The following is a 24,172-nucleotide window of genomic DNA, read 5'->3' as shown; positions in this document are numbered from 1 at the left end:
TATCTATCTATCTATCTATCTATCTATCTATCTATCTATCTATCTATTCATATAGGCTGTTTGTGCCTGACATGTGGTAGACTCTTCCAAACTTGTACTGTTCTGGTAAATTACAGTAGATACTCTATACCTTGACCCCAACATAGTGATGCCATTGTGTTCCTCTTTGAGAATGAAAGACAACTACTAACATAGGTACACACACACACACACACACATACAATTTGGCTAGTCATTATTGATAGATAATGAGTTAGGCCCTGACCAAAAAAAAGAATAAGAATGGGCCTGGATTGCATTTGGGAAATTATTATGTATTTTGAAAGATCATATTTTCATTGCCAAAAAAGCCTAGCTTTTTAACAACAATATTCCTTTGGTGATGCCATTAGACTTTAAATTATGGAAAAGCATGAGCAGAGGGCTGAAAGGGCAGAAAATATTTGTGATGTACAATAAAAAGGCTATGGCATATTGCTGATGATACTTAAAATAATTGAGTACTATAGAATAAATCATCAATAAGCAGATGAAGCAATAGTAAATGTATAGTCTATATATTACACTTTAATGGATTATTAAAAGAAATAGACCTCCAACAGATAGGCAATTATGCTTGAGTAGATTTACAAAAGGCATGGGCAAGAATCAACTAAGAAGAAAAGCCATGAACAATTTGTAATTTGTACCAGCACAAGAAATATCCACATTGATGGGATTGTGGAGCCAATGATACTGAAGCAATAACTTACCAAGTATACAGGTCAGGGGAATAATATAAAAATAGCATGGCTAGATTTAAACAAGATATTTGACAAAATTTCTCAATTGATCCTTATAAAGAAAATGGGGAACTATAAACTGAATGTTAGCACATCAGTATACTAATGATTACTTAAATTGCCAGAGAAGGAATCCATTTTTATTTAAATAGCATACATGGCTTCTTTTGTAGTATTCCAGGGATCTGTCACCAGTTTTGTCTGATCTTCGAAGAGACTTCCAAGACCACTAGTCCAAAACCTTTTTTGAATAGATGAGGAAACTGATTGCAAGGGGTGTTGAGTGACTTCTGTAGGTTGCATAGGTAATAAGTATAAAAATCAGGATTTAAATTCAGGACTTCTGTAGTCAGACACAGTAGATATAGACAGAAATTATGCGTATCAATTTTAGAGATTGCAGGAAACTAGGAGGTAGCTTATATACTGGATGACAGAGCCACCACTGAAAATGTGTTGACAGGCTAGAATAATGGGGTGAATGTAATATTGATTAAATTAATGAATTTAATAAGATGAAATTGAACAAGTATAAATATAAAGTCAGTCCTACATTGCTCCTTTTTAAAAAAATTCAAGTCGTAAGTAGAAGAGGCACCACTAAATGACACTTTATTTGAAAAATCTAGAGCTTTTAGTGCATTTAAAGACTGTGACATATTAGCACAAAAAAGTTAATGAGATGTTAGTTTGTACTAATAGAAGCATCGTATACTAAATGAGATCTATAATCACTCAGAATAGATCAGCCTAATAACACACACACACCCACACACCCACACACACACAAATGGGTAAAGAATGCTTCTCTAGTAGGAGGAGGACCCATACGTACAAAAATATTTATAGCATCTCTTTTTTGTGGGGCAAAGATTTGGAAATCAAGGGGATGCCCATCAACTGGGCAATGGCTAAACAAGTTGTGGTATGTTAATGTAATGAAATATTATTGAGCTATAAGAAATGAGGGGCAGACAGACTTCATAATAACCTGGAGAGACTTATATAAGATGTTGCTGAGTGAGGAGAACAGAACCAGAAGAACTTTGTACATAATTACAGACACATTGTATGTGTGATGACTAACTTTGAGAGACTGGGCTCCTCTCAGCAATACAAGGTTAGAAGAAAACTAGAAAAGACTCATGATGGAAAGAGAGATTCACATCCAGAGAAAGAACTATGGAGTCTAAATGCAGATTGAAGCAAACTACTTGCTCTCTCTCTTTTGTGTTTTGTTTTGTTTTGTTTTGTCCCTTCTTTCTCATTGTTCACTTCATTGGTTATAACCCTTCTTTACAATCTGACTAATGTTTAATGTTTTGTAGAACCTATATTTGTTTGCACCCCACCATGGGAGGGAGAGGGGAGGAGGGAGAGAGCAAGAAAATTTGGAACTGAAGGGATTGTGGAACTGAATATTGTAAACTAAAAGTAAATAAATAATTTTTTAGAAAAAGAATTCTTCTCTAGACTATTACATTCTACTTGATAGACAACCCATAGATCTGGTCCATCAGTGCTTCCATATTGGACAGGTTCTGTAAAAGGACAAAGAAAGGAGGCCAGAATTATAAAGAAAATGAGTTGCCTGTATTGACTTTAAGGAAGCACACAGTGAATTTAATTCTTGTAAGTGTCTTCCTAAAACAAAGGTCTATCATTTGAACATCAGCCTTCATTAATTCATTCTATATGACTGTGAGTCATAGAATACCACAATCACCAAAGAATCAAAGTTGTGGGTCATTCAAGTGTCAATAGAGAGGTGCATCAAAGGCATGAGTAATAAGCAACATGCAACCTGTAAAAAGTATTGTGCAGCAGATTTAGTATAAGGAATATGACTGGAAACATATATATATATATATATATATATATATGTATATGTATGTATATATATAACCAGGAAAAGTGGGGCCAGTCATAAATTGAGAAAAGATGGGCAGCCTGTCTGTGGCATTGGCATCTGCATAATTTCAGAGATTCTAGAGAAAAGTCACAGTAAATGCAGAAGCTCCCCTGTGGAGGAAGCATTTATAGGAGGAATTAGGAAAAAGTGGCAGAGAATTATAAAGGTATAGTTAAGTTGAAATTTACAAATTTGGAGGGAAGAAAATTTGGTGTAGCTGTGTTGCAATCTGCGTGTTGATAGGGTCAGAGACCTAAAATGTTAGAGTGTCGACCAGAAGGGAAATGAGTCTTTGTGTATTCTGTCCAGATCAGAGCAAATCTTGAGTTTAGTTCTGGGATCTCTGGTATTAACATTATTTTTTTTAACATTTAAATTATTTTAACATTTCCTTGGTGTTAACATTATTTTTTCACCTAGAATTCATGATTTATATATGCAAAAAACTGGTGGAATGGAATGGAACCAAATTATTTTAAGTATATAAAATAGTTTTATAAACATTTTAAGAAACCTCAAAACAGTGTATTTTAGAGATCAAGGAGTAATTAAATTCCATTATTCAGCTTTCTGATAGCTACATACTGTTATCAGACCACAAGAATATTAGTGAGCTAACATTAGATTACAGTTCGAATATTATTTCTCCCTCCTTAAAATAAAACTAAAGTAAGCTACAATGATTACTAGTTCTTTCTGGAATGTCTAAGGTATCAAAGTATTGGTTATGCTTAGAAGGTAAAAGAAACCTAAACTTCCCCCTTAAACAGCATATTCACACCATACATATTTTTAAAAGTGATTTAACAAAAATAAAGAGAACATATCTGAAAATATACATCAGAGTGAATGAAGACATCATGTATTTTTTCAGCACCTTCTACAAAATAACTTATTCAGACTACTCTAAGAAATATGCTTACATGATTCCATGTATTGGAATGCATAAGTCTACTTTTTCCATTGGCAATGTGTCATCATTTCCTTCGAGATTGGTCTTTTCCTCAGTTATAGCTGCACTGGTTTCTTCAGTAGTTGAATCATCTTCATCAATTCCAAGCCAAGTTTGATTATCCTGTGGATCTGCTTGCCATGAGTCTGGGGATCTTCACATCTGAACCCACAAGACAGCAGTGCAGTTTCATATAATAAGATAACCAGATCTTTCACTAGTTTATCATTCTTGTCATCCTGTGCCTTTTATTGCAAAGTTTCAATAATGGAATGGTCAGGGGCGGCCAGGTGGCGCAGTAAGAGCACCAGCCCCGGAGTTCGGAGACCTGGGATTGGTTCCAGCCACAGATACTTCACACCCACCCACACACACACACACCTACACCCACACATACACACAAACTGGCCGTATAACCTTGAGCAAGTTACTTAACCCCAATTGCTTAAAAAAATAATGGAATGGTCAGGATTTATCTCCAAGTTTGCTGCCATGTAACCTATTATTGAATTGTCTTGTGCCTGACCCTTCACTATTCTTTCCATGTTGGCTATCTAGCCATATGGAGAAGTAACTAATCTGTTCAAAGCAACTACCTTTTCAACTTTCTTTTCTATAATATTTTCATAATTTTGCAAAGATTTTCAAACTTTGCCTTTTTTTCTCCAATTTCTTTTTTAAAATTTTCATCTTCTGGGAGTTCCATACCCTCTTTGTTTACAGATACTAAAGTCTTGCCCTCAACTTCCTTTAGCTTTTGTACACAATACTTATTGATAGATTCTATCATATATATTACTTCTAAACCATTCTTTCAAAGATGCTGAACAAAATTTGAATTAGCCACTTGGCCTTTGGTTTCACCAGCAATATAATAGATATATTTCTGACTCTCCTTCATCCTTATGTAATAGTTCTTAAGAGAAACCATCTCATCACCAGAAGCAGAAGGATAGTATCTCAGCAATTCTGAAAGTTTCTTTCAGTTCTGGGAGTCTTCACATATTCCAAGATTCATGCTTTTAGAAAATTGCTCACAAAACTCTTTGTAATTCTCTTTATCTTCTGCCAGTTCAGTGAAGAGTTCCAAGCACTTTTTACCAAATTTTTCCTAATCACTTTCAGAATTGTGCTTTGCTGTAACATTTCACATGAAATATTTAGAAGAAGATCTTCAGAATCCACCATACCTCTGATGAAATTCAGGTATTCAGGGATCAGCTCTTCACAGTTATCCATGAAAAAAACAAAAAACTACACACATACCATGTGACGTTATTCTTTTTCTTTATATTTTCAAATAAGTCAAAGGGGGTATGTCTTGGAACAGAGAGAAGGACTGAGAATTCCAACTGTCCTTCCATTGAGAAATGTTTCACAGCTAAACGATCTTACCAATCATCTGTTATGTTCTTATAGAAGTTACCATATTGTCCATTACTAATATTATCAGGATTTCTGGTCCAAATTGGCTTTGTTTTGTTAAGTTCTTCTTGATGAATATATTTTACTTTAATCTTTCTTTTCATCATTTTTCTTCTTCATTGGAGTCAACATTTTCTATCTCTGACTTGTCCTCAGACTCCTTTTCTTCTTTTTCCTTCTTCTGTTTCTCTTCTTTTTCCTCTGCTTCATTGACTTCTTTATCCAGTTCTTTTTACGTAAAAAGAATAATTGGATAGCCAATAAATTGAGAGTGCTTCTTCACAATTTCCTTCATTTTTCTTTCCTCCAAGTACTTAGTTTGGTTCTCTTTCAGATGCAGAATTACCTTTGTTCCCTGACCTTAGGTTCACCTACATCAGTCCTAACAGTTGAATGACACTTCTGCTGAAGACTCTTAGGCATACTGTTTAGTGCTTATGTTTGGTGATCATGGTCATCTTCTCAGCAACCAGATAGGCAGAATAAAAATGAATGCCAAACTGACAAATCATAGAGATATCTGCAACAGACCATAATGTTTCCATAAAATCTTTGATTCCAGAATTTGCTATTGTACTAAGATTGTTGATTGAATCAGCTTTGGTCATTCCAATATCAGTATCCACCATGGTAAGAGTATGATCATCTTTGTTTGGAATGATGCTCTTTCCAGAGTCTAGTTTTACATGTATCTGTCATACTCTTATATGTGATGTTGTTTAGGGCCTCAGATGAATTTGAAGTCAGCTGTTTCAGAAAGATCCCTTTAATAGAGTAGAATATGTTAATGATTAAAGACATCAACTGAGCAATATTTGCCTGAAACACACAAGTCTCCACTTCCTCTTCTATTGGTTGGTCCTAAGTCTGCATTTCCTTAGGCATCTAGGCAGAGAGAGCAAGAACCTGAAGGCTTCAGCTGACAAGAAGAGGAAAGATGAGCAAATTGACCTGGGGTCTCTGTTTTAAGAAGGACATTGATGAGTTGTGTCAATCTGAATTTGGTTAAAGGAGGCAAAAGGCCAGGTGATGCATATATCCATATTGTTCATTCCCTTAAATCTAGTTGAATACATACATGTATGGAGCCAGATAAAATCTGACTCCCTGAACAAAAGAATGAGAAAGCTTAAATACATTTTAGAACCATCCCAATTCAGGGTGGCTTTGTCACTCAAATTTATGATCTCCATACATGTTTAATCATTGTATAAGAAAGGAATTTTCTTAATTGAATAAGTGATAAATACAATAAAATAAGAGAGTTGACAAAGTTTCAATTGAAATTATGACCCAGTATATCTGTGATTTCTTTACTATTAACATGCCATAACATAGTATATGTTAAAACAAATATTAAGATAAGAAAAAAAGTTCCATTACTCAAGATAGTGTCTCAGTTTAAGGTTCTCATCCCTAATGGCCATTAAGTCAGCCCCATCTGGCTTTGTTGACATAGGAAGATGTATTCTCTGAGTTTCCTCAGAGAACAAAGAAGCTGTTACATACAGGCTCTTCTTCTGATTGATTAGTTCAGGTCCTAGCCCTTATTCAGGTTATTAAATTGATATTAAATGATCAGGAGTTGCAACATTTATAGAGTGATGTTACCAATACAGAACTGGAAGTTATGCCATTAGAAGGTCAATTGAAGAACCTAAGGAAGGTTTGGTTTAATTTTGGTGGAAAAACAAATGTAAAAAAATCAAAATAAAAGCAGCAACAATAACAATACACTTCGAAGGGAAATGACAATGTTGATTTGAGCTACTTAAAGAATTGCCAAGTGGAAAAGTGATTTTACTAATTTTTCTCACCTCCAAATGGGGGTGTGTAATGGGCATGTAAATTTTTAAGATCTTTCCTGCCCCTAGGCTAAAGTGCACCTGGAGCCTAGGGTGGGAGGCTTGTTTTTCAGTAGATACTCTTTGATTGGGCAGTGAGTCAATAAGGTTGTTACATTCTCTGAGCCAGGAGAAGGTTATATAAGCCCTGATGTGTAGCTTTGTTTTGGGGCTCACTTTGAGAAGTGTTCTGTGATTTGATCAGATGAAACTCTGGGAAGCGGTTGTCCAGGGCCCCCGGGCTTTGAAACCCAGATGTTGTTTGGTATGGATGTAATGCTTGGACAGTTTGGAAACTGTCTACTTGATCTGTTTCTCTGTCTTGATAATTTTGTCTGTATATTCTGAAGTTCGGGGTGCTGACCTTTTCCCCCTGAACTAGGCAAATGATACATATTTGACTGATTAAAGTAAGCTTGTTAACCCATTTTGAGTTGCTTTCCTTTATCAAAGCAGATCCAAGAACCTGTGGTGGCAGCGACCCTGGGGACGCTGGGGTGCTTGCTGCTACAGGGTGCTAAGAACAATGGCTATAAATTAGAAATTTAATATATATATATAATATATAATAATAAAATATATGATAATATATTATAGAATAATATATAATAATAAAATAGAAGTTCTATTGTAAGGGAAAGATAACAAAATCTACCTTTATGCATAATATCCTCTCTTGAAGGGTAGTTATTTTTCCATTACTGAAGAATTCAAATGTAAGGTACATTATCACTTGTCAGGGATATTGCTGAGGAGATTCTGGGTTTTTTTTTTTTTTGGAGGGCAATTGGTGTTAAGTTAGACTTGCCCAAAGTCACATGGCTAGTAATTGTGTCAAGTGTCTGAGGCCAGATGTGAACTCAGATCCTCCTGACTGCAGGGCCGGTGCTCTATTCCCTGCACCACCTAGCTGCACCTGATGAGATTCTTGCTCAGGTTCAGGTATGAACTCTAAGTTAGCAAGTCAATAACATTTAATAGCATCTACTATGTGTGGCAGACACTAAGCTAAGGACTAGGGGTACATAGAAAGGGGGAAAATCACCTCTAACTTTTAGCCTCAAGGAACTCACATTCTAATAGGGAAAGCAATATGAAAACAACTATGTACATATTTGACACATGTAGTACATATGTGTATATATGTAAATGAGTGGTAATCTCATAATGAAGATATTAAGAATATGTGTGTGTTGGGGGGTAGTAGGAAACACTGGAGGTCTCCTGGAGAGAGTAAAACTTAAGCTAAGTCTTGAATGAAGTCAGGGAAGTCAGGAGGTGGGATGAAGAGAAAGAGTAATCCAGATATGGGGGATAGCCAATAAAAAGACATAAAGAAAAGAGAGGGAGTATCATATGCAAGAAACATTAAGAAGGCAAATTGCTGGAGGGGAATAAAGACCTAAAAGATTGGAAAAGTAGGAAGGGACTAGAGTGGAGAAAAACTTAAAGCAGAGACATCAACCAGGAAGTAATTTAAATATTCTATATGTGAAATGGCCGTCTAGCATTAGGGTTTTGACTGTGTCGAGGGAGAGAAAGGAACATATCTGAGAGAAGTTTCAACAGTAAAAAAGGAAAGGACAAGGCAATGGATTGTATGGGAGTGGTGAGTGAGTATGAGAAATTGAGGGGAACACATGGCTTGTAAGAGAGGGAACACTCTCAAGGGCACCACCATTTTAGGTAAATGGGGAAATGGTGGTGCCCTTGAGAGTAAGAGGGACATTGGGAAAAGAGAAGGGTTAGGGGAAAGGAAATGAGTTCAACGTCAGACATGTTGAGTTTAAGATATATATGGAACATATATACGGAACATTTCATTTGAGAAATCCTGAGGACAGGTAGAAAAACCAATAAAAAGCAGTATAAACAAAACCTTTAAAAAAGAGCATCTAGAAGAGGGTTATTGAAAATGTCAAAGCCTGAAGAGGTCAAGAAGGATAAGATTGAGAAAAGACTATTAAATTTGGTAATTAAGATGCCTTTGGTAACTTTGGAGGATCAGTTTCAGTTAAATGATGACTAAAATCAGACTACAAAAGCTTAGAAGACAGTGATAGAAGAAGAAATGGAGGGATCAAGTGAGTGTTTTTTTTTTTTTTTTATCAAGAATGGATAAAGATGTGAGCCTGTTTGTAAGCATCAGGGAACCACCTGGAAGAAATGGAGAAATTGAAGATTAGAGAAAGGAGAATCATAGAAGGGCAATATGCTGGAGAATATTGGATGGAATGGGATCAACTGTGTTGTAGAGTGGTTGGCCTTAGCAAGGAGAAGGGACACAACCATATATGAGAAAGGAATGAAGAAGGCAGCAGTCAGGGAAGGCATTCGAGTGATGTGAGATGAGGAGGGGAGAAGAGGAAGAAAAGAGAAGTCATAGATAATGTACTCAAACTTTTCATTGAAGTATGAGACAAGAATCTCAGGTGAAAAAATTGCAGAAGAGAGGACAGGAATACCATGGAGGTTTGAGGAGTGATGATAATGCCCCACCTCTAAAATTCTACGAAATTTGGAGGAAAATATGTAATTAATGTAATCTGTTGTTCATTGCACTTGTTATAAATCTATTAAAAGATATATAATGGGAGACTTTTGTTTCTAGTCAAGGCAAATAGCAACTTGAAAGGACATCCCAATCTACAATTGAAGGTACTATTCATATAATTTGTACTCTGTAAATATTCATTGAATAAGGTAATTCCAGCATTTTTACTTTATAATTAAATGGATTTTTCTTCTTTGGTCTTCCTGCAATGGGTTTCTCTCTCTTTTTTTTCATATGAGATTCATCTAAATCAGCTACATCAGAAAATTGCTGACAAGATCATTGGCATTTATAAATAATTACTAGTAAAAAATACAAAATAAGAAAACACATATAGTCAAAGAAATACTTGTGTTGTCAAATTGAAAGCATCATACATTACCAAAGAGAATACCTAATAATAGGTTAACAGCTAATTAGTACTTAACCATCACATTTTTACTCATCTGTAATAATGCATATATTGTGCACCAACTTTTTAAAGAAAATATGGTGGAAATATTTTTTATTGTTGAGGTTTGTTCTATCTGTATGAAGCAGTACTCTCTCCTCTTTCCTTATTAGGACATTTAGGAAAAGGGGAATTTAACATCAGTCAATCATTGCAAAAGTTATATAATGCTAGAACCTTATTATCATAAATCTGTCAGGAAGCCATGGATAATTTGGAGTTAGAAATCCTTAACTGTGTGAGCTTAATTAAGTTGTTTATCATTTCTGCAGAAAAGTTTCCTCGTCTATCAAATATTGATAATATTTGTAACACAGCTACAAGGATCAAACGATTAATAATTGTAAAGAGAAAAAGAAATGAAAATTATTATTACTATTATGTTTTGGATAAAATATTCATTTATCCTCTAATATTTAGACATATATTTTGCTTTGCTTTCTGAATTAGATTTTAAAAATTGTATTCACTATGCTTATTGAAAGGTATGCCTTAATTATTAGGTTTGGGGTTCAATTATATAACAGCTACACGTTTCAGTTTTTGATATAGGAAAGACAAATTTACATATGCACGTGAGAAAGTGTCAAGTTTAAATAGACAAAGGTATAAAACTGGATAAAAGAAAAATGTTGCTAAGTACATAATTGCCTGGCCCTTTTCCAAATACAGCATTTGTGTTATTTTCAGAAACATTGAATTTTCCTTGTCCTTTATAGGATACAAAGGAACATTTTGACCACAGAAGATAACAGAACTATTAGTTATATTTTATCTAAAACTACTTCTGCTAAAGTGTCTTTCTCTGTTCACAGAGCAGAGGTTATTGGACACTGGGGTGTCCAGGTCAACAAAAAAACTCTTTCTTTTTCAGTACCAAGGACAAGATATATCCAGCATAGATAATGAGTTGGTTCTGATAATTTCATCCACTACATCATGGGAAGGTACAGGAGGACCTCAACTATAGGATCTTCATTTCTTATAAATTACTAAAAGCCAATGGACCCCATTTTAGTATTTATTCACTAGAAGGTGGTTCTGCCATAAGAATTCATTAAAATGACTAATTTTCCTAGTTTTAAGCTGTTGATACTCAGACTATAACATCCATTTAACAAAGATAAGAGGCAACATGGGGTGGTGGACAGAATACTGAACTAGGAGTCAGAAAATCAGTTTTCACTATTCAGCCTTAGACACATTAGTCATTTACCCTCTAAAAGTCCTTTTTTTTCTCCTCTGCTTTAAAAAGAAAAATCACCAGACCTGTGATTTCACTAGCATAGCAAACTCCCAATGAGGAAACTTCCTCTAAAATGTAGATCTCCAATGCTCTGCAACTTTATTCCTGGGTTATTATATAACAATATAATTTTCTAAAAGAGGCCATAGGAACTACAGCATCAATAATTTTGATAAATGAAGAAAAATATAAAAGCTAAGAGAACTGTCCAGTGAAAAAACAATCTATTTATTACCTAGAACCAAGAAAGTTTATTTGGTAAGAAAACAATATGAGGAAATAGACTGGAACAAGCATTGTCATCAGTCACCTAGTTAGTCTGTGCATATTTACTAAATTCTAGGGTTCATTCACAGTCAATCTTGTCAATATAACAAGACAAAATAATGTCCAGAGTCTTAAATTAGGACTAAAAAAAAGATGTATGTTTTTGTAACATACCAAGGCATCAAGCTTTCTTCATGTATAAAATGAGGATGATAACACTTGAAGCACTCGCCTCTTTGGATTTTTATGAGGATCCAGTCAGATAATCTATTTTATGTAAAAGACTATATAACTGTCAGCTACTATTATTTTGACCATAACACTTTTACAAAGACTTTTATAAAGATAAATATGTGTTGTTTTCATTTAAGCCTGATCCTATTTTATTTTCCAGGATATTTATCTCAATGACTAGGTAATTTAAAGTTAACCTGTACATTATTAAATGTCTACATGTGATAGAATTACAGATAAATATTCTAGAAGACAGGATAAGAACTAAACAAGGACAATTTATTATGTGTATCTCTATGGATGTGTTATAAAGGGTGTATAGTAAAAATGATAATAGATAATATTAATATAATATTATACGAAAATACATTATTTTGTTTGATTTTTGCAACAACACTTTGAGGTTAAGTATTTCAGGTGCTTATATACAAATATACTTATGTACATGTATTCAAAAGAATCTCTGACTTCATTGATTTTCTCATTCCAAAAAAGCAGATTGCAACCCATGCATTGTCTTCCCCTCCTGTGTTAAAACTTGTGCATAACCCCACCAGAGTTCATTACATAGTGGCTACTCAAAATGCGAGAGTCCTTTCTTACTTTCTCCTTACATTACAAGGGTATCATTGCAGCACTCTACACACCCACTTGTCATCCTTTGCTTTTGCTACATGACCAGTTCATCTCTTTTGTCATGGAATTGCTTAATGACATCTTTTACTCCTGAGTTTGTTCAGAGTTCCCTATTTGTCATATGATACATCCTTCTTACATCCACCATGGCCATTTTCATCACACTCTGTGTAATATTCATTTTCAGTTCCTTGAAGGTAGTCATGTTTCATATTTCACTGCTATATAGCAGAAATAATAATATATCTATGTGGAAAAGATAGGTTTTTACTGTTATGGGAATCTTGGCATCAGTAAAATTGTCTTGCAAATTTCTGAAAGCATTCTTTCCTGCCCGGATTGCCCATCTGTATCATCTGTGGCAGATAGACATACTGTTGGACAAGTTGTATATGGTATCCAGTCAAGTGCTTGTTGAAATCTTTGCAGTAAATATTATTTGTTTATTTGGTCTTTCTTGCATAGGTGGGCAGGCCAAACCCTTTTGAGTGATTCCAGATCTCCTACAAGATTAGCTACAGTGGGATTTGATGTTATTAACATAGTCACCTACAAATAGGAATACATGGAAGACCTCACCAACAAGTAATGCCTCTTCAATCCAGACTCTTCTCCAGAATTCTTACATCACAGTGATGTGAATAAAAACCTTCCTGTTTTATGCTTTGCCAGGTGTTATCATAGAATGCCTGAAATGGATAATTTTTGTTATACTTTTCAAGGATTCTTGAATGATTTTGACTTATAGATGGGAGAGGCCTTGTTGTAAAGGTAACTTATAAGGAGACATTTTGTTTTGCTCTGAAACTGTTGTTACATAATCAACAAACAATGAAAACAAGAGGATCTTATATTGTTTGTGTCAGTTGTCCTCAACTTTGTTTTGGTCACAAGACCACTTTCCTTAATTTTAAATTTTTGAGGACTCCCAAAAGTTCTTGTTTATATCTAAAAACATTTACCTTACTAGAAATTAAAACTAATTCAAATATTTATTATTTCATTTAAAAATTAACCCATCACCTATTATATAAAATAACATTTTAATGGAAAATAATTCTTTCCAAAACAAAGAAAATTAGTGAGAAGACTGGTGTTGTTTTATTTTTTATCTCTTAATTTTTATTATTTTGAATTTCTGGCTTAATAGAAGACAGATGGATTCTTATAACTGCTTTTTCATTCACTCTGTTGAGAAATGTTACTTTGGTAGAAGTCTATGAAGAAAATGTGGTCACACACACACACACACACACACACACATATATATATATAGTTGGAAAAGAGAACAATGTTTTAATATGAAAATAACATCCTAACATTATTTTGAAAATACTTTTTACCTTATGAACTCCCCAAAAGAGTTTTGGGGACTTCTATGGGTTTCCAGTCCATATTTTAAGAAATATTGCTTTTTGTATTTCTTTTTTTTTTTTTTTTTTTGCTTTTTGGAGGCCAGTTGGGGTTAAGTTACTTGCCCAAGGTCACAAGACTAGCTTTTGTGTTAAGTGTCTGAGGCCGGACTTGAACTCAGGTCCTCCTGACTCCAGGGCCAGTGCTCTATTCACTGAGCCACCTAGTTGTCCCGCTTTAGGTATTTCAGTCAATAACATGATAACAAGATGTGGTGCATTGATGATTCAAATGAGGGACAGCCCAATTGTTCCCTTTCAATATCCTCATCTAGGATGCACTCAATTCATGAGTAGATTATTTTGCAAAAATTTTTGTATAGATGATAGAGAAGGTAGATAAGGTTGATGGTAGTTGACATTCTCATGGTTGCTTTCTGTGTGTGTGCGTGTGTGTGTGTGTGTGTGTGTGTATGTGTGAAAATAAAGTCCTATATTTACCTCTGTTGTCTTCCCATTCTTTAGAGGGCATCCCTTAATACCCTCACAATTGTATCTTCCTGCTTCAATCTCTTCTTTTTCTTTCTTTAGCTGTTTTCCCTGTCTATTCTCTTTACATGCTCTATAAGCACTCTTTAAGAGATTGCAGGGATAGGGCCTACATAAGATAATTTCACTCTCTGTGATGAAGAAAATAATTTGTTATAATAGCTGTTGCAAATCTTTCCCATTTTTCTTCTGTTTTCATATTTTCTCTTTTTTTCTTTCTGTTTTTATTATTTAATTTTGTTTTGATTGTTTGTTTGCATTACTTAATTTGCATTACTTTGTTTAATTGGATAACTTGCCAACTTTCCTTAGACTGCTTTAAACATCTATTCTTTATTTTCTCTTCTTCTTTGTGAGATGATACCAGTTATACTTGACCGTCCTTTGTAAGATTTCACAGATTAAAATATACCCAACTCAGGACTGTATTTTTTAGTTATATCTTTCCATGTCCTTCCATTTAACCAATATGTTTACTATAGCTCTTTCTAGGTGATTTTGGTCTCCTTATTACAAGTATTTATTATTTTCACTTATAGAGACTTATAGAGGTCAAATGACTTATTCAGGGTCTAACAACTAGTATGTATGGGGGCAATATTCTAAAATGGTTAATTCCTAACTCTAATCTAAAATTTTTCTGCAATTACACACTTCCTTCATAAAGCAACTAAAATACAAACTTTTTCTTTCATAGATTTAATTCCAATTATTCTGGAAGAAAAATCTATTTTTGGATGAGAGTACTCAGATAAAATCTCACAGTATTTCAGTTTGATATAGAGATTGGCTTTCCATTCATAATTGTCCATTCCCCAATGCTAACATACTACCTAGCAAATAGTAGGTATTTAATAAATAATTGTTGACTAATTGCTTAGTTGATATATTGAAGACTATGCTAATGGAGCACAACTTTGGTGGGTCATTCCAAGCTGAAAAGGTTTTGAATGTGGACTAGCTGACAGCCTAGTCATGAAATGATCAGTCTAGCGATTTCCTGTTATCTAGGTGGCCACCAAGGGTTGTATTTTTTTTTCTTTCTTCCTCTCCTCCCTCTTTGGTCAGAGCAGCACCTGAACTAATCTACTAAAATATAAATAATTTAGGAGCTACCTGAGTGAAAGGATTACCCACATAGAAGAAACTGGATATACGTTTTTAGGAATGTTGAGTATATTCATGACCTCCACATTATGGAAAAAAAATATATTGCCATTGAATTAAATTTGTGTTGACAGAAACTAAAGTATTGTCATGCATTCTCTCTCTCTCTCTCTCTCTGTCTCTCCTATTTAAAAATAAGTGAATTTATAGTGAACTCAGGGAACTATATATATATATATGTGTGTGTGTATACATATACATATATATGCATATATATACATATATGTGCAGACAAAAAGTTTAGAAATTACAGAATTTTAAAACATTTGTAAGAATATTTTTTATTTTTCTCTCTTTTTTCTCCATAAGGGATATGATTTAATTACTAATATTTGATAATAAATAAAAATTGCTGTACAATGAGCTTAAACACCTTTCATAAAAATATATTTTTTTGTCTTAGTATTGAGGAAATAATGGTTGTTAAAATGTGCTGGCAAGTCTTGCATAATTTACTTTTAGAAGGAAGGAAACAAGAATTTATTAAACAACTTTACAAATATTATCTAATTTGATTCTCACATCTCTGGAAGGTAGATGTAATTATTATTCTCACTTTATAGTTGAGAAAACTGAGAAAGATGTTAATGACTTGCTCAGCATCATCCAAGTATAAAAATCTGAGGCATAATTTGAACTCAGGTCTTCCTGACTAAACAAGTAGAACTCTATCCACTATGCTACTACCTTCCTTGATTAAAAGTAATTAACACATTTCTTCCTTAATACATAAAATTGGAATAATCTGTCCATTCAAACATTCAAATCTCTCCAAAGGAAAACACATACTTCACTTCTTTAAAAATTAAATTATTACCTCATTTAATAAAGAAATAGAGTAGCTCATTTAAATATCACATTAGTTTACTCCTAGAGGAACCAGAGTCATAGATTTAGAATTGATAGAGGCCTTAGATGTTATATAGTACATCTTAATTTAAATGAGGCAACTGATACATAATGAAATTAAGTGATTTACTAGCATAGCCATACATATTATTCAATTAATGTTCTTTTTTTTTTAGTTGGAAATTTCTTAGTCAATAAATAGGTATAAAGATGTGCCAAAGACAAGAGAGAGATAGAGATACAAAAAGAAAGAAAGGGAGAGAGCTACACTACTACCTGGTATATAATAAGCACTTTATAAATGTTCATTATTGACCTAAAGCTAAGCATATTTAGGAGTTTTAAATGACAACCAGAAAGGAAACTTAATTACCTAGTTGAACACAGGAATACTAAATGATGCATGTTTTATGATATATGTCCTAGGGAGTATATGAGTGTATAAGATACATGTAGGTTAGGTGAATAGCCCAGTGTCAGAGAGATAGCCATATCAAAAAAAAAACTTTATTAACTGCTATGACTCTGGGAAACTTAGTTAACTTATCTGAGCTGAAGTTTCTTCAATTGTCAAATAGTTATATTTAGTCCAAAGATATGAGAAAATAAATTTAAAAAAAAACTCAATCGGAGACATATTTATATATAAACCCAATTGGAAAAACATGTATTCTGTTCTCAAACATTTTACAGGATTGAAAAACTGCGTGTGTGGGTGTGTGTGTGTGGGTGGCTTGGAGAAATGGAGTCATTAAAAATGTCTTTTACATTTTTACATTTCACATTAATCAGGGTTAAAAGTGGTTAAAACCTTTGGTTGAGGCCAAGAAAACAGGAATATATTACTTGGAGGAATTGCAAAACAAATCATAAGAATGAAGAATTTAAGAAATACTGGCATTGGAAAAGCATATTTTTAAAGAAGATTTTAAAAAGTGAGGTAGAATTTCTGACTTTTACATATTACAAGAATAAGAAAAATCAGAGTTGGGGCGGCCAGGTAGCACAGCAAGTAAGAGCACCGGCTCCAGTGTTGAGAAGACCTGGAGATCGAATCCTGGGCTCAGACACTTAGCACCCACCCAGAAACACCTGGCCATGTAACCTTAAGCAAGTTACTTAACCCCGATTGCTTAGGGGTGGCCAGGTGGCTCAGCGAGTAAGAGCACCGGCTCCAGTGTCGGAATGACCTGGATCAAATCCGGGCTCAGATACTCAGCACCACACCCAGAAATAATAGCTGGCCGTGTAACCTTGAGCAAGTTACTTAACCCCAATTGCGTTAAAAAAAAAATCAGTAATAGAATTAGAGAGGGGTGGCCAGGTAGCACAGCGAGTAAGAGCACCGGCTCCAGTGTCGGAATGACCTGGATCAAATCCGGGCTCAGACACTTAGCACCCACCCAGAAACACCTGGCCGTAACCTTGAGCAAGTTACTTAACCCCAGTTGCTTAGGGGTGGCCAGGTGGCTCAGCAAGTAAGAGCACCTACTCCAGTGTTGGGATGACCTGGAGTTCGAATCCCAGGCTCAGACACTCAGCACCACATCCAGAAATAACTGGTCGTGTAACTTTGAGCAAGTTACTTAACCCTGGTTGCTTAAAAAAAAAAAAAATTGAATTAGAGAACACAAGATCTAAAGGAAGAAAAGTCTGAGAAACACTAAGGAAAAAGAAGCAAGAAAACTGGTTCCCAAAACAGATGCTTTGGTGAATAAGAATTATTTCTAATGGTGCTTCTACACCATTAGAGTTATAAGTGGTTTGTTTTTTGTTTTTGTTTTGGGGGGATTTTTACTAGGCAATCAGGTGGGTCAGAGGATTAGAAACAATGCCATATGAAAATAAGTTGAAGGAACAAAGAACATTTAGCTTGACACTTTATAATATGGAAGAAGAGATTTATTCTAACACGAAGGGTGGAACTACAGTGGCTATTGCGCAATCTGATTAAACCTGATGTCAGCACAAACATACTATTGGTAGAAATAGACTACATTGATTTCAGAGTATGCATATCCTTTTGTGGAGATGCTGTAGAAGGAATTTATGAGTAGGTAGGATTTTATCAAATGCCCTTTAACCTCTCTTCCTATTCTGTTCTACCCTGACATTCTCAGAGCAACTTTTTGAGATTAGAAGTACAACTATGATTATTCCAATTTTGTGTATTAAAAACAAACAAAAAAGCCCCAAACAAAACAACTGAGAAAGTTGTGATTTTCCTGAGGTGACCAGACTGTTATATTAAAAAATGTCAGGATTTGAATGCAAATCTTCTAAGTCTAATATATATCTAATAGTTTTAAATAATCCCACTTAATAAATTTGATACTTGTCTCATAAGAATTATTGTTGTAAGCATTTTCCCTTGCTTAGTCTCACAGTATGCTGTAAGCAATGGGAAATGGAAGAAAGGGTATGAGAAATGGGTGGGAATTGGTAATAGGATGAAATTGCAAATTAGATTTCTAATGCTGATTGAGTTCTTGTGGATGATTAGCTTTCCTTGCTGATTAATCTTCATGTGTTCAGTTTCCTTCTCTGAATCCTGAAATAATGTGACACTCAGATCTCATTTATTCTTCCTGGAGGGCTTTAACCCCTTACAGTTGCTTAAAACTCTCCAAGTCCAGCTGAAGCTCCAGATACTCAAGACATCAGCATAGGAAAGCTTTAACAGAATACAGCCAATAGCTGTGAAACTCCAAACAACCATTGGATGATGGCACTGATAAACTCCATTTCATAGGAAAAGGACGAGATGTAGCTGCAAGCCATCACAAAGTATGGCTTTATGATGCCTCCCCGTCACATAATTTCTTCTTTTGTTACAATAGTGAGAAATAATCAGGTTCCAAATTTAGAATCTTTATTTTTCAGTTTGTTTTTTTTCTGCTTAAGACACTTCCTAGCTATGTGACTTGGTGGAAATCACTTAACATCTCTGATCCTCAGTTTCCTCATTTGTAAATTGGGCATAATTATACTTAATGAAGTTGGCATATGGAAGGTGCATGTATACTATTTAATTACATGCTATTTAATTATGATGAAAACTTATTTCTTCTTAATGTTGCAACCTATATACTTCTGTCTCCATTTTTTTTATGTATTTATATTTTCTCTCTTGTAAACCTTAACACTATTCATTTCCCTTCTGTACGTGTCTTTCAGGTCTGCTTACGGTGTGTGAATGTTGGTGTGTGTTAATGTTAAAAAAACTTAAAGCTGAATTCCTAATACAAAGTACTTCTATCTAATTGAGACAATAAACATTCTGTTAAATACTACTTTGCATTTTCTTTTCTTTGAGCTCAAATTTCCCCTAAGTGATCAATGCATATTTTCTTTCTGATTACTAAAATGAATTTTCTTTCCAATTTTCAGAAGAGGGCTTGTGAGAGAGAAAGTTGTCAGGCAATATTTTTTGTTAATACGCTGAGATCCTGAGTTTGAAACTCTTAGAATATATGTTCATGAAGGGATTCTTGTTAATAATTCAGCTGGAAATTCAGGGTACAGAAAGAATAGTTTTGTTGGCACTTTTCTTCTCACCAATCCCATGCCTAAAGTTGTATATAATTTTCATACATCAGCCTAAGCATACTTCCTGATTATTTTCCCCATGAACTTACAGGAAAATAACAATATCATCTACCTTCAATTCTCTGGTTTCTTTTTTTTACCATTTTTTCTTCTATTTACCTTTTCTCTTTATTCTACTCAATAATCTCTTTGTAGTATTAGCTTTTTACTATGTTCATTTTGATTCCCACATAGCACTTTTCTTCTCACATTTTATTTTATTTTTTTTGCTTTTTGGAGGGGGCAGGGCATTTGGGGTCGAGTGACTTGCCCAAGGTCACACGATTCATGTCTGAGCCCAGATTTGAACTCAGGTTCTCCTGACTCCAGGGCCAGTGCTCTATTCACTGAGCCACCTAGCCACCTCCATCTTCTCACATTTCTAAGAAGACTATGTTCAATTGACAAAAACACCATCAAATGATGAGAACAAAAAAGGCAAATGAGCATTCATTCAAAAACCCATCTAAATGTTCATCTTCAAAGCCTTTCCTGAACAGTTCCCTCCCCCAACTAATAACAACCTTTCTCCCCTTGGACCTTATATAGATACTTTGTTTGAACCACTCCTATGCACTTACCCTGAATTTTGTTATATTTAAATATGTGTCCAATCTTCCTAACAAGCATTAAGTTTCCTGTGGGTAGCTACATTGTCTTTTTTTAACTCAATTTTTTTCCCTCTCTGCTCTGATTCTGGTATAGTGAATTTTTATTAAATTTCAACAAAAATTATTTGACTGATATAGTTGGCATTTTGTTTTTCAGGTGGTCATGTTGACATAAGAATGTCTTCCTGGTCTTAATCTCTTTCAAGTAAAACTCAACAAAAAGTGTATTAAGTTCTTGGTTAGTGATAAAATATTTTAAGGGAGAATCCTTGAAGTATTTTAACTGCTTACTACAATTCTGGGGAGCAGGTTGTGTTTGATATCTTCACTCTTTTGGTCTTCATATCAAATAGATCACTCCACAAATCTAACCCAACTTTGATTTCTCATTCCTGAAAAACAGCTTGGGCTGATTTAATTTCTTTCTTTTTTTTTTTTTTTTGGAGGGGGAAAGGCAGGGCAATTGGGGTTAAGTGACTTGCCCAAGGTCATAGGGCTAGTAAGTGTTAAGTATCTGAGGTTGGATTTGAACACAGGTCCTCCTGACTTCAGAATGGGTGCTCTATTCACTGTGCCACATAGCCACCCAAAGGACTGATTTAATTTCTTAAGGTTGTTCATGTCTCTGTCTTTGTCTCTGTCTGTCTGTCTCTCCTTTGCCATTTGCTCAATTTTGGTCTGATACATTCTTTACTAATTTGATCCTAGACCTAAATCAGGTTAAAAATTTACAGAGGTATGTATGAACACAAAAGAAGCCATAAATATGAATTAATTAGGGATGACAATTCAGATTCCCCAACAAGATGGTATTGTTGCAAGGGAAAATCATTAGATGATTGAAGAAATAGTATCAATCAAGCAAATAACATTTGGTCAGTCAAGTATCTTTGGGAATCATGCCAACAGAAAGTTGTATTGGCAAAATTATGAAATGGATGGATATTTGTTGATTCCTAACTTCCTTTCATGGAAACATTGATTCTCAGAAAATAAAAGTACCAGTAGACAATAAAGATTTAAATTGCTAAAAGAATAACTTACGAACATAAAAACATATCCCGATCATTAAGAGACTGAAATAAAAATAATGTCATGGAAATATATTAATACTATTTAAAGTGAAATAACTTCTAAATTAAATCTAATTAACAACTTAAATAAATGTTGAATCAAATTATTAGGTATAATAAGGCAGAGCATTATTTCCTAAGTAACATACAAGTCAAATAATATTATTGGAATTGAAACACATTACAACTTATTAAATTCTAATTTTTTAGAAAGTATAGTTTCATGAGACTTTAACCAGAAATAAAATATTTTACTATAACTTAGGATTTTAGGCCTTGAATTTAAAGCTTCTCACAGTCTTGTCAAAACCTGACTGTCATTTCTATTCTTTCATTTCTGACTCTTTGTGACCGCATTTATAGTTTGATTTTAGGCAAGAATACTGGAGTGGTTCGCCATTTCCTTCTCCAGCTCATTTCACAGATGAGAAAACTGAGGCAAGCAGGGTTAAGCAACTTGCCAAGGGTCACACAGCTAATAAATGTCTGAGGCCAGATTTGAACTCACAAAATTAGTCTTCCTGAATCTAGACCTGTCACTCTATCCACTGTATCATTTAGCTGCCTCTATTTACCCTTATGATTCCTGCCTATCTAGCCTTATTATACATTACTTCCCTTCCTGCACTTTTCAGTACAGCCAAACTGGCCTCCTTATTTATGCGTCTCATGCATGACCCTCCATTTTCCATTCCTGTTCCTTTGTACTGACTATTCCTCATATGTATGATTTCTTTCCTTCTGGCTTCCACATAATTAGCTAGGTAACAATTTTATTGTGCTCTGTAGTGTGTAAAGCACTTTACTTATTTGACTCTAGAATCTCTATATTCCAAATTTCAGCCCATGTGCCTCCTTGTATGTGAGACCTTTCCTGATTCCTTTAGGCTACTAGCATCTTCTTCCCAAAATCATCTTGTACCAGTTTTCTGTGTGCCTACATGTAAACAAGCTGCCTTCCTCTGAGAGATTGTAAACTCTGAGAACACAGATTTTTACCTTAGGTAACAGCCTTTCAAAGCAGGTAGATCCTGGACTTCCTTCATGGACTTCTTAATTGGCTACAGGACAAAGGTCAAGAACAAGGCCATGACCAAATCTAAAATTCAGTAGAATTGGTGGTTGTGGAGGGATAGAATTTTTTTTTTTTTTTTTTTTTTTTTTTTTTTTAGCAATCAGGGTTAGGTAACTTGCTCAAGGTTACACTCCCAGTTATTTCTGGGTGTGGTGCTGAGTATCTGAGCCCAGATTTGATCCAGGTCATCCCGACACTGGAGCCGGTGCTCTTACTCGCTGAGCCACCTGACTGCCCCTAAGCAATTGGGGTTAAGTAACTTGCTCAAGGTTACACAGCCAGGTGTTTCTGGGTGGGTGCTAAGTGTCTGAACCCGGGATTCGATCTCCAGGTCTTCCCAACACCGGAGCCGGTGCTCTTACTCGCTGTGCTACCTGGCTGCCCCAAGGGGTAGAATTTTAAATGAATATATACAAAAGAAAAGAAAAACAAAAGCAAAAACAAACCAAAACAAATAACAAAACCCTACAAATCAACCTTACTTGAAGTGTAGTATAGATTTGTCCAGAAGAGGGAGACATATCTATTGAGAAGACCAAGAGTCTTAGTCACCAGAAGATATGATCATAACCATTAAAGAACTATGAAAGAGAAGCTAGACAACAAGGCAGAAAAAATTGATTCCCTAAGGTGGGGATCTGAGCAAGTCACCCAGGTCTCATTTTCTTCTACAATCCATGTTCTAGGAAATACTTTCCCATACTTGGATCCTATTGCCTCCTTTTAATGCAGGAAGAAAATTAATGAAATCCAAAAGAAAGAAAAGAAGAATTTTCTTTAAACTTACAATTAAGTACAATGGCCATAGGAATGGAGACCACTTCTATGTCTGGGAAGCAGAGAGAACATGGCCAGCAACAGAGTAGGCCAACAACAGAAGTGCTTCTGCCACTTCTTTCTTCTCTAGGGACATGGCCCAAACAGATGGAAGGACCTGGAAAGTCTAGGATGGGTCCATAATGGCCCAGGATCTCAGTCTTCCTCAGCAGCCACCAGGTGACAGGAACTTTTGTCTTTGGATCCTCTGCATAGGGTCTGGCACATTATGTGCTTTTAATAAGTACTTTTGAACTGATTAATTTCATCAGTATGGTACACCCTCCATTAATACAAATGACAGCCTCCCAATCACATACCTTAATATGTGGTTTATTATTACTATTATTTGACTGACAAAATAAAACAAAACAAAACAAAAAGAATACCTGTAATCTAACTTTCAGTTGAAAAGCATCACTGAGGTTTAACGAGGTTGGACCATGAACAAATGCACAGTTCATCAACTCAAAAGTTTTAATAACTCAAAGTTTTACCAGCTTTACAGAACCTGAAAAAACTTGTGTTACACTGGTATGTCCTTTGAGAATTCAAGGTCACCTCCACAACACCATGAAACATTAGAGTAGAACTTTAATGGAGTCATAAATAAATATTTATAGTATTAGACTATATTTTCCATCTTGAGATATTGATCTAATATAATGGTCTTTTTCAGGGTCATATAATTAAATGTGATGTTTGTCCAGGGTAATATATTTGCCTTTCATTAACACCATAATTTTCATTTGACACATAGCATTGTTATGAATGCTAATTGTATCTGAT

General features: G+C 34.7%; 1 protein-coding gene and 1 pseudogene across 2 annotated transcripts in view; both read right to left on the bottom strand.

Moving 5' to 3' along the window:
* The window catches only part of LOC138156092 (CUB and sushi domain-containing protein 3-like), a 638,148-nt gene that overhangs the window by 434,832 nt on the left and 179,144 nt on the right, over positions 1 to 24,172 (bottom strand). The window lies entirely within an intron of this gene.
* On the bottom strand, positions 3,614 to 5,956 carry LOC138155996 (heat shock protein HSP 90-alpha pseudogene; annotated as a pseudogene).

The sequence above is a fragment of the Petaurus breviceps genome, unplaced genomic scaffold (assembly GCF_028583685.1).
Source record: "Petaurus breviceps papuanus isolate PSGF00001 unplaced genomic scaffold, PetGlider_PUasm1.0 98, whole genome shotgun sequence".
In the NCBI taxonomy this organism is placed as follows: domain Eukaryota; kingdom Metazoa; phylum Chordata; class Mammalia; order Diprotodontia; family Petauridae; genus Petaurus; species Petaurus breviceps.
Note: the sequence above shows the minus strand (reverse complement) of the source record. Positions and strands in the feature narration are given on the sequence as shown.